Below are 10,670 nucleotides of genomic sequence, written 5' to 3'. Positions count from 1 at the left end.
CACTCTCCCAGTCCTAGTCGTTCTGCAGCCTCCTCGCTTCCTCAACATTACCTGTCCCTCTACATCTCTTTGTATCATCTGGAAATTTAGTAAATTTTCCATCTTCCGGATTATTAATGCATACAGTGAAAAGTTGTGGTCCCAAAACAACTGCTTGCTTTTCCCTGTAAGCTTAGCTGCTCCCATTAGCACATGACTGTCAATCAAAACCCTACCCTGAAACCCCAGGGGAAAAACCAAAACTAAACAAAAATGCATTAAATCAGATTAAAATAAGCACCCCATTGGCTAAGGTCAATTATTAGTCTGCATTTTCAGCATGTGAGCTGTCTGGCGCAGACAAATCAGCACAGTATAAACAGCCTTGATTCCAAACATACCCCTCATAAATAACATGAGACAAATACACTTCTTAAAGGCACAGGATTATCACAGTTGCCTCCAATGAGAAGGAGGTATTATGTTCCTCTCAGGCACATAAGAACATAAGAAATAGGAGCAGGAGTAGGCCATCTAGCCCTTCGAGCCTGCCCCGCCATTCAATAAGATCATGGCTGATCTGAAGTGGATCAGTTCCACTTTCCCGCTTTCTCCCCATAACCCTTAATTCCCTTGTCTATCAGAAACCTATCTACCTGTGACTTAAATATCTTTAGCAAGGTATCGTCCACCACTTCAATGGGCAGAGAATTCCAGAGATTCACCATCCTTTGAGTGAAGAAGTTCCTCCTCAACTCTGATCTAAGCACTTAGGTGGCCACAAGCTGGCCAGGATCCCGGACGTGGAAATCCCATTGCCACTAGCTGCCAGTCACCCCCAGGAACCAAACCCGCTCCCCCCCCCCCGCGATAGTGTCAGGGGAATTGGTAAGGTGAATACATACAGCTAAGTAAATAGGGCCTGGGTGGAATTGCTGTTCGTGCAGGCCCGATGGGCTAAATGGCCTCTTTCTGCACAGTAGGATTCAACGATTCTAGTTAGTCAAAGAGATTTAAGAAGGGAAGTCCAGACCTTAAGTCTTGATACCTGAAAGCATAAGGGCAATTAGTTGGCAGAATATACATTCAGAAAGTTGTGACCTGTCTCTTTTAATTTCTCAGTTTCACTCAAATGCAGCAACTGGCAGAATTAGTGGCAATCAGCATTTCTAACTGCATCCTGTACAAGGTCAAACTGTGTGAAGAACAGTGATCGGAGAGCTGGCTTTGGGAGGAGACATTTACATTATACTCCACCGTTTACTAGATGTACAATCATCACTGAAGCAGCAAATATTTGGGTTATGATCTTCCATGTCTAATCCACTCCAGAACACCCCAAATCCTACATTAGATTGTGCAATTTTTAATTGACCAGGGCCATCTGCTAAAAAGGCCATACCCTGGCCAAGGCTGTAGAAAGATGCCAGCTTTGGACTAGGGTGGGCATAGTAAGAAGTCTCACAACACCAGGTTAAAGTCCAACAGGTTTATTTGGAATCACGAGCTTTTGGAGCACTGCTCCTTCATCAGGTAAATGGTCCACTTACCTGACAAAGGCGCAGTGCTCTGAAAGCTCGTGATTCCAAATAAACCTGTTGGACTTTAACCTGGTATTGTGAGACTTCTTACAAAGCTGTAGAAGTGCTGGGTTCCAATGCCTGGCAACCAAGTTTATTCATTAATCTGAGCAGTTTTTACACATTTTTGCAATGCCTGTGCTACAGGAAGAATTCCTGCACTTCTGTCACATGATCTTTTAAGTAGACATTGTCATCATGTGACCACCCAGTCTACATCTTCCATGTTTAAGTTGAGATAACCGGTGGTCATGAGATGTGACAGTCTGTGTAAACAATAACTGTTTGCCTGTGGGATATTGCTGTGTACCGCTCTAATTTGTCATGGTCACATGTGGGCTAGGTATTAGAGGTCCTTGTCTGTAAGCATTGTAATCAGAGTGCACTTCCCTCTTAGTCAGCGTTCCGTGGGACACCTCTCATTGGTTTTGAGTTTGGACTACAACAGAATCTTCGCAAGAGGAATTGAGGTCCTGATGCAGCTGGAGAATAGTCGCTGTTGAGGGCAGACCCTGTCTAGACATGTCTCACAGGCTGGTACAGCACAGTAATCTAGGTGATCCCAGGCATATTCAGATGCTTTCTAGTTTTTGCCAGCACCAAGAGACTTGCGGGTGGAGGAGCTGACAAAGAAGTCCAGCAATTTCCCTGAAACAAAGAATTAACTTGGAAAAATAGTTTGTCATACCAAGGAAGCCCTGTAAAGCATGCCTGTCCACAGGGATGGCCATTTGTCTATAGCCATAGTCTTGTTTGGATCTGGCTTCATGCCATCAGCTGTGAGCAAGTGACCCACATAGAGAACCGGGTTAACCCTGAATCTGCATTTGGCAAGGTTTTTATTTATTTATTTATTTATTAGTGTCACAAGAGGCATACAGTGACACTGCAATGAAGTTATTGTGAAAATCCACTAGTCAGCACATTCCAGCGCCTGTTCGGGTACACTGAGGGAGAATTTAGCACAGCCGATACACCTAATTTGCATGTCTTTCAGACTGTGGGAGGAAACGAGAGCCCCCAGAGGAAACCCACACAGATATGGGCAGAACATGCAGATTTGCACAGACAGTGACCTAAACTGGGAATTGACCCTGGAGTCCCTGGCGCTATGAGGTAGCTGTGCTAACCACTGCACTGCCATGCTGCCCTGTTGAGCAGCAGCCAACTTAACTTTCACTCCCTATTTATAGAAATGTTGCGATATGATGCATGTATCTCCAAGGGTGTGTAATTGTTGTCAATCAATACTGCCTCAAGGCAGGATATTCAGCAGACAAGTGCACCAACACTCCCCAGTCATCATTCATTGATACTCCCAGGAATACAAAGTGCATGAATCAAAAACAGGGAGAGATACACATGACCAGCATGTGGTTGAAGACTTACCCAACTTGAACACCAGACAATAAGTTTGATGGTACTTGAAATTCGGCAGATATCATCAGTGTGTGCCCAGAAAGAAGATCATTTCAAGTACAAACCCCAATGGAATCACTGTGCAATGAAACAGATGCCAAGTCAGTATTTCTATTGCAAGCAGAAAATGCAACACAAACAATCTATCCATAGTCAACCGCTGGAAAATATACAACAGTCTCCAATCAAGATAACCAAAGCTAAATCTGGTTGCTTAACCAAACCTCTGATATGTTTCAGAGATTTGTAAACCCGTTGCTCTGTATAAGGGTGTATGCAGGCTCAACAGACAGAATCTTATCACCTTGCCCACCCTGGAATTCACAGAGGCTCCCCAATAGCCGTGAGCACGATTTTATGAGCCTCGCCCAAGCAAGGTAGTAAAATCCCTCCCAATGTTATTTTCTTTTGCATTCATGTAAATTGTTTGATTCTTTAAGGCTGAATATGTAGTTGAGAAATAAAGAGGGAATATTGTGATATGATGTACCTTTGTGGAGGCTTTGGAGAGGGTACAGAAAAGATTTCCCAGGATGTTGCCTGGTATGGAGGGCATTAGCTATGAGGAGAAGTTGGAGAAACTTGGTTCGTTCTCACTGGAACGATGGAGGCTGAGAGGTGACCTGATAGAAGTCTACAAGGTTATGAGAGGTATGGACAGAGTGGATGGTCAGAAGCTTTATCTCAGGGTGGAAGAGTCAATTACTAGGGGGCATAGGTTTAAGGTGCAAGGAGCAAGGTTTAAAGGAGATGTATGAGACAATTTTTTACACAGAGAGTAATGGGTGCCTGGAATTCATTGCCAGGGGAGGTAATGGATGCGGATACAGTAGTGAGTTATAAGGGGCATCTTGACAAACACATGAATAGGATGGGAATAGAAGGATATGGTTCCCGGAAAGATATGGGGTTTTAGTTCAGTTGGGCAGCATGGTCAGTGCAGGCTTGGAGGGCTGAAGGGCCTGTTCCTGTACTGTAATTTTTTTTGTTCTTTGTTCTTTAAGGGAGTGTATCCCAAACTATTGTCAATCGTTACCAACCCTGGACTGGATATCACATCAAATGGGCGGCAATGGTTCGCAGTGCTGTCTCACAGTGCCAGGGTCCTGGGCTCAATTCTGACATTGGGCCACTAACTGTGTGGAGTTAGTATGTTCTTTGTGTGTCTATGTGGGTTTCCTCAGGGATCCCCGGTTTGCACCCACCATCCGAAAGATGCTAAATTCTCCCTCTTTTGTCCCAAGGTGTGTAGGTCAGATGGATTGGCTATGTGGGGTTGTGGGGACATGGAGGATGAGCAGGCCTGGATGGTAATCTGTCAGAGACTCGATGTAGATTTGATGGGCCAAGCAGACTCTTCTGCACTGTAGGGAATTCTATTAAGTGCAGAACTCTGACATGCATGTCCTCCTATTTAACATTTTATGTATCTAGTCATAGCTTTAAATAAAGAGCCCTAAAGGTTCTTTAGGGAAGGCTAAGGAAATCTGGCATGTCAGCTATGACTCTCAATAACTTTTACAGATGCACCAGAGAAAGCGTTCTTTCTGGTTACATCAGAGCTTGGTATGGGCTCCTGCTCTGTCCAAGACAGCAAGAAACTACAAAAGGTCATGAATGTAGCCCAATCCATCATGCAAACCAGTCTCCCATCCATTGACTCTGTCCACACTTCCTGCTGCCTCAGCAAAGCAGGAATAATTAAGGACACCACTCACCCCGGACATTGTCTCTTCCACCTTCTTCCATCGCGAAAAAGATACAAAAGTCTGAGGCTACATACCAGCCAACTCAAGAACAGCCCCTTCCTTGCTGCCATCAGACTTTTGAATGGACCTACCTCACATCAAGTTGATCTTTCTCTACACCCTAAGTATAACTGTAACACTACATTCTGCACTCTCTTGTTTCCTTCTCTATGAATGGTATGTTTTGTCTGTATAGCCCGCAAGAAACAACACTTTTCACTGTATGCTAATACACGTGATGATAATAAATTAAATCAAATGAAATTAAAAACCCTTTACCAATCCTTGTCTTATGATTGACACGCTTAAGTCACATTGGAGAACATATTACATAACACAGCCAACATGCTGATCACCACAAGTACATTTATACATGATTTAATCTCAGGCACAGGTGTTCAACTTTTTTTTAACCAGTTAACAAATAAGGGATTGGATTGTAAATCACTTCAGTTTGGCTATTAATGTGATTTACACAGATGTAAAAAGAAATGAACCATCAATAAAAAGGTTCAAGCTGCTCCTAGTCTTACGATACAGAAAAAAGCCAACTGGCTTCTCAAGCCCACTCTTTACACATCGCATCCGATTTACCCTCCCAGGGGTTAGACTTAAAGAAGCACTTTGAGGAAGAGTGCTGCTTCCTCTCAAGTCCAGGTAAGTGTTTATTCCAATTATTCCAATGCCAAAAGGACTGAAGTTTCTTGGCTGACAAAAAATCTGCTACTTATTAATGAGAAAACAGTAACCATGCCTTTGTTGGTTTACAATCTGCCCCTTTAGATGAAATGGGATTCTAGAAAAGAATCCAGTGTGGCATTAACTTCTAAATTGAATTGTAGGCATTAAGCCAACTCAATGTTAATCCTTTTAACATAGCACTGCATTAGGAACTTTCAAAGTGGATATTTGGAACTATGTACATGTATAAATATATACAGACAAATGTTGAGATATTATATATACACAAACAGGAATGCTAACATTAATTTTACGCATATAAATATGTATTTATACACATGCATGTTTCCTACATTATAACAAAACACCGGGAACAGTGTGGTGAGGGTGAACTATGCTCTGGTAAGCGAGATCAAGGTGCACCTCACAAATGATTCAAAGACCAGCTGTATAGACAGCCTTCTTGGCTGACACTGAGCAGCAGGTGTGGGAGAGACAGCTGGCGCACAGCAGCCAGTAAAACAACCTGCAAGTTTCAGACAAATACACATGAGATTGCTGAAGTAAGGTGAGGAGGAGGGGAAGAATTTGCTCACACCAGAGCCCATCCAAAACAAGAGTCCCTGTGCCCCAACTGCACAGGAACTTGCATACCAGGAATTGGCACCTTCAGTCACCAGCGATCACAACAAGTGCCACAGTGACAAGCTTTCCCGCAACCTTCACCCGTGAGGAATATGCCAGCTTCACAACAATGGCTACACTTGAAAGTATGTCATTGACTGTGAGGAGCTCTGGAACATCCTGACACAGTGAAAGGCGCTATAGAAATGCAAGTCCCAGAGCAGCATGGTAACACAGTGGTTAGCACTGCTGCATCTCAGTGCCAGGGACTCGGGTTCAATTCCTGGCTTTCCTGTCTGTGTGGAGTCTGCACATTCTCCCTGTGTCTGCATGGGCTCCCTCTGCGCGCTCCGGTTTCTTACCACAGTCCGAAAGACATGTTGGTTAGGTGAATTGGCCATGCTAAATTCTCCCTCAGTGCACCCGAATAGGCACTGGAGTGTGGCGATGAGGGGAGTCTCACAGTAACTTCATTGCAGTGTTAATGTAAGCCTACATTTGTCTAATAAATAAACTTTGACTTTAAATGTAGCTTCTAATCTACACTGTTTGCATAGTGCCTGGGTAGCAAGTTCAAAATTTTGGGCTTGAACACATTGTTCCATTAACATTGAAGTCATATAGGGAATAGATAAGATAGAAGCAGGGAAGTTATTTCCACTGGCAGGTGAAACTAGAACCAGAGAGCATAGGCTCAAAATAAGGGGAAGCAGATTTAGGACTGAGTTGAGGGGAAACTTCTTCACACAAAAGGTTGTGAATCTGTGGAATTCCCTGCCCAGTGTAGCAGTTGAGGCTACCTCATTGAATGTTTTTAAGGCAAGGATAGATAAATTTTTGAATAGTAAAGGAATTAAGGGTTATGGTGAGTGGGTGGGTAAGTGGAGCTGAGTCCACAAAAAGATCAGCCATGATCTTATTGAATGGTGGAGAAGGCTCGAGGGGCCAGATGGTCTACTCCTGCTCCTAGTTCATATGTTCTTTTATGTTCTTATGTTCAACTTAGCTCAGAACCAGTTAGTGTGCATGTTGGTGACACATTGGGCCATAACTTCCTCAGAGCAGCAATCAATGATAGATTGCTACCTCATTCCCACTTTTGATTTACTAGGATGCTCCCAGGATTTGATGGTTTAAGTTATAAGAAGAGGCTGGATAGAACAGGAGTTTTTGCCCTGGAGCATAGGAGACTTAGGAGTGATCTTATAGAGGTTTGTAAAATAACGAGGGGCATAGATCAGCTAGACAGTTAATATCTTTTTCCGAAGTTAGGAAAGTCTAAAACTAGAGGGCAAAGGTTTAAGGTGAGGGGGGAGAGATACAAAAGTGTCCAGAGGGGCAATTTTTTCACACTGAGGGTGGTGAGTGTCTGGAACAAGCTGCCAGAGGCAGTAGAAGAGGGGGGTACAGTTTTGTTTTTTAAAAAAGCATTCAGACAGTTACATGGGTTAGATGGGTGTAGAGGGATATGGGCCAAATGCAGGCAATTGGGACTAGCTTAGTGGTCAAAACTGGGCGGCATGGTCAAGTTGGGCCGAAGAGCCTCTTTCCATGCTGTAAACATCTACGACTCGATGACCTGCACTAAGATACGTAAGTGTGTGTTTTGTCCAACCTCCCTGAATCAGATTGGATCATACTATATTGGGGTGGGGTGGCAAATCAAAGGCGAGGGGGTGGGGATCAGATTGGAAGGGTGGGGGATGGATTGAGTGGGATCGGGTCGGAGTTGGTGGAGTGGGGGATTGTTTGGCATGGGAGGGGGGTGGTAGGGAGTGGTAGGATTATTGTTGGTGCAGGCTTGATGGGCAGAATGGCCTCTTTCTGTACTGTAGGGATTCTATGATTCCACGTTATACACCATTCTGACTTGGATATACACTGCTGTTCCTTCACTGTCACTGGGTGACTATCTTGGAACTCTTTTCCTAACAGCACTGTGGGTGTACCACCTACATTGGTTCAGGATGGCAGTTCGCCATCACCTTCTCAGGAGCAATTAGGAATGAGCCATACATTTTGGCATTGTCAACAATGCCCACATGCTATGAGCAAATTTTTAAAAATGGAAATCCAATTAGGCTGTGTCTGTGTTCTCTAATTTCTTGTAACTAACTGTATAAGTATTTCCACTATAAACGTATCAAGAAAATGCTTTTATTTCCATAGTGTCTTTACCAGCCTCCAGATGGTCAGGGATTTTTTTTCAAAATGCTATCATTGCTGTAACTAGGGAACTGTAGTGACCAATTAGAATAAAGGTGAGATATTGCAAACAGTTCTTCGGACCTGGATTTGAATCTCACCATGGCAGATGGTGGAATTTGAATTCAATACAAAAAAACCTGGAATTAAGAACCTACTGATGACCATGAAACCATTGCCAATTGTTGGAAAAAACCCATCTGGTTCACCAATATCCTTTTGGAAAGAAAACCTGCCATCCTGACCTGGTCTGGCCTACATTCAGCTCCAGAGCCATGGAAATGTGGTTGACTCTCAACTGCCCTCAGGCAATGAGGGATGGGCAATAAATGCTGGCCAGCCAGTGGCGCCCATGTCCCACAAATGAAGAAGAAGAAAAAGTTCTAGGATGCTAAGGGGACTTGATGGTTTGAGTTATAAGGACAGGCTGGATAGACTGGGGCTTTTTTCCCTAGAGGGGTGATCTTATGGAGGTCTATAAAATAATGAGGGACATAGATCAGCTAGATAGCTAATACCTTTTCCCAATGGTAGGGGAGTCTAAAACTAGAAGGCATAGGTTTAAGGTGAGAGGGGAGAGATACAAAAGTGTCCTGAGGGGCAATTGTTTCACACACAGGGTGGTGAGTGTTTGGAACAAGCTGCCAGATGTAGCATTAGAAGCAGGTGCAATTTTTCTTTTACAAAGCATTTAGACAATTATATGGATAAGATGGGGCATAGAGGGATATGGGCCAAATGTGGGCAACTGGGACTAGCTTAGTGGTTAAACTAATAAACTCGCTGAATATATTTAAGTCACTGGTAGATAGGTTTCTGATAGATAGGGGAATTAAGGGTTATGGGGAGAAAGTGGGAAAGTGGAACTGATCCACTTCAGATCAGCCATGATCTTATTGAATGGCGGGGCAGGCTCGAAGGGCTAGATGGCCTACTCCTGCTCCTATTTCTTATGTTCTTTTATGTTCTTATGTTCACCTTAGCTCAGAACCAGTTAGTGTGCGTGTTGGTGACACATTGGGCCATAACTTCCTCGGAGCAGCAATCAATGACAGATTGCTACCTCATTTTGATTTACTAGGATGCTCCCAGGATTTGATGGTTTAAGTTATAAGAAGAGGCTGGATAGAACAGGAGTTTTTGCCCTGGAGCATAGGAGACTTAGGGGTGATCTTATAGAGGTTTGTAAAATAACGAGGGGCATAGATCAGCTAGACAGTTAATATCTTTTTCCAAAGTTAGGAAAGTCTAAAACTAGAGGGCAAAGGTTTAAGGTGAGGGGGGAGATGTCTAGAGGAGCAATTTTTTCACACAGAGGATGGTGAGTGTCTGGAACAAGCTGCCAGAGGCAGTAGAAGAGGTGGGTACAATTTTGTTTTTTAAAAAAGCATTCAGACAGTTACATGGGTTAGATGGGTGTCGAGGGATATGGGCCAAATGCAGGCAATTGGGGCTAGCTTAGTGGTCAAAACTGGGTGGCATGGACAAGTACTCCTGCTCCTATTTCTTATGTTCTTATGTTAAACAAAAAGATGGCATGGACAAGTTGGACCTCTATGACTCTGCTGAAGGATCATCCAGACTGAAAATCTTAACTCTATTCTCTCTCCACAGATGCTGGCAGACCAGCTGAGATTTTCTAGCATTTTCTGTTCTTATTCAGATTCTAGCATCCAGGGTATTTTGCAGCTGTTTCGGGTAATGTTTGATGGATAATTGGTGGCCATCACACACCAGGAAAATTGTGTGCTGTTCACCCAACTATTAAAGAGAATCTTTTACATCCACCTCAAGAGAGTGTCTGACGGGGGTTTGGTGCAGTAACTCTTTACGGTTGTACTGTTCCAAGCACGCTCAGTAAGTTCAGAGTACAGTTTTGTATTTGAACGTGGAGAAGAAGTAGCTGAGAGGAGAACAATTCACGCCTCATAATTCCCCAGCTGCTTTGAAATAAGATCAATATCTTCAAATGACGAGCAGTTACCACTGAGCGATGAAATGAAAGGAAAGCTGATAATTTAATACACAATGGGTTGTAGTGGTGTTTGTGTGAGAGCAGGTAGGAGTATTTATGTGTGTGTGGATCTAATGTGCAGGTGTGGGGCAGGTGAGTGTGAGAATTGCTCGTACAAGGAGTCGGCTGCTCACTCGCAAACTCTCAGCGCTTGAAGTTTCAGACAAAATGCTTTAAAGTTATTATTGTCACAAGTAGGCTTACATTAATGTTGCAATGAAGTTACTGTGAAAATCCCCCAGTCGGCACTGTTCAGGTACACTGAGGGAGAATTTAGCATGGCCAATGCACATTCTTCCTGTGTTTGCAAGGGTTTCCTCCGGGTACTCCAGTTTCCTCCCACAGTCCAAAAATGTGCTGGATAGGTGAATTGGCCATGCTAAATTGCCCCTTAGTGTCAGGAGGAACTAGCTGGAGTTA

This window comes from Carcharhinus amblyrhynchos, chromosome 4 (genome assembly GCF_965287045.1).
Source record: "Carcharhinus amblyrhynchos chromosome 4, sCarAmb.v2.hapA, whole genome shotgun sequence".
NCBI lineage: Eukaryota > Metazoa > Chordata > Chondrichthyes > Carcharhiniformes > Carcharhinidae > Carcharhinus > Carcharhinus amblyrhynchos.
This window is presented reverse-complemented; position numbering follows the sequence as displayed.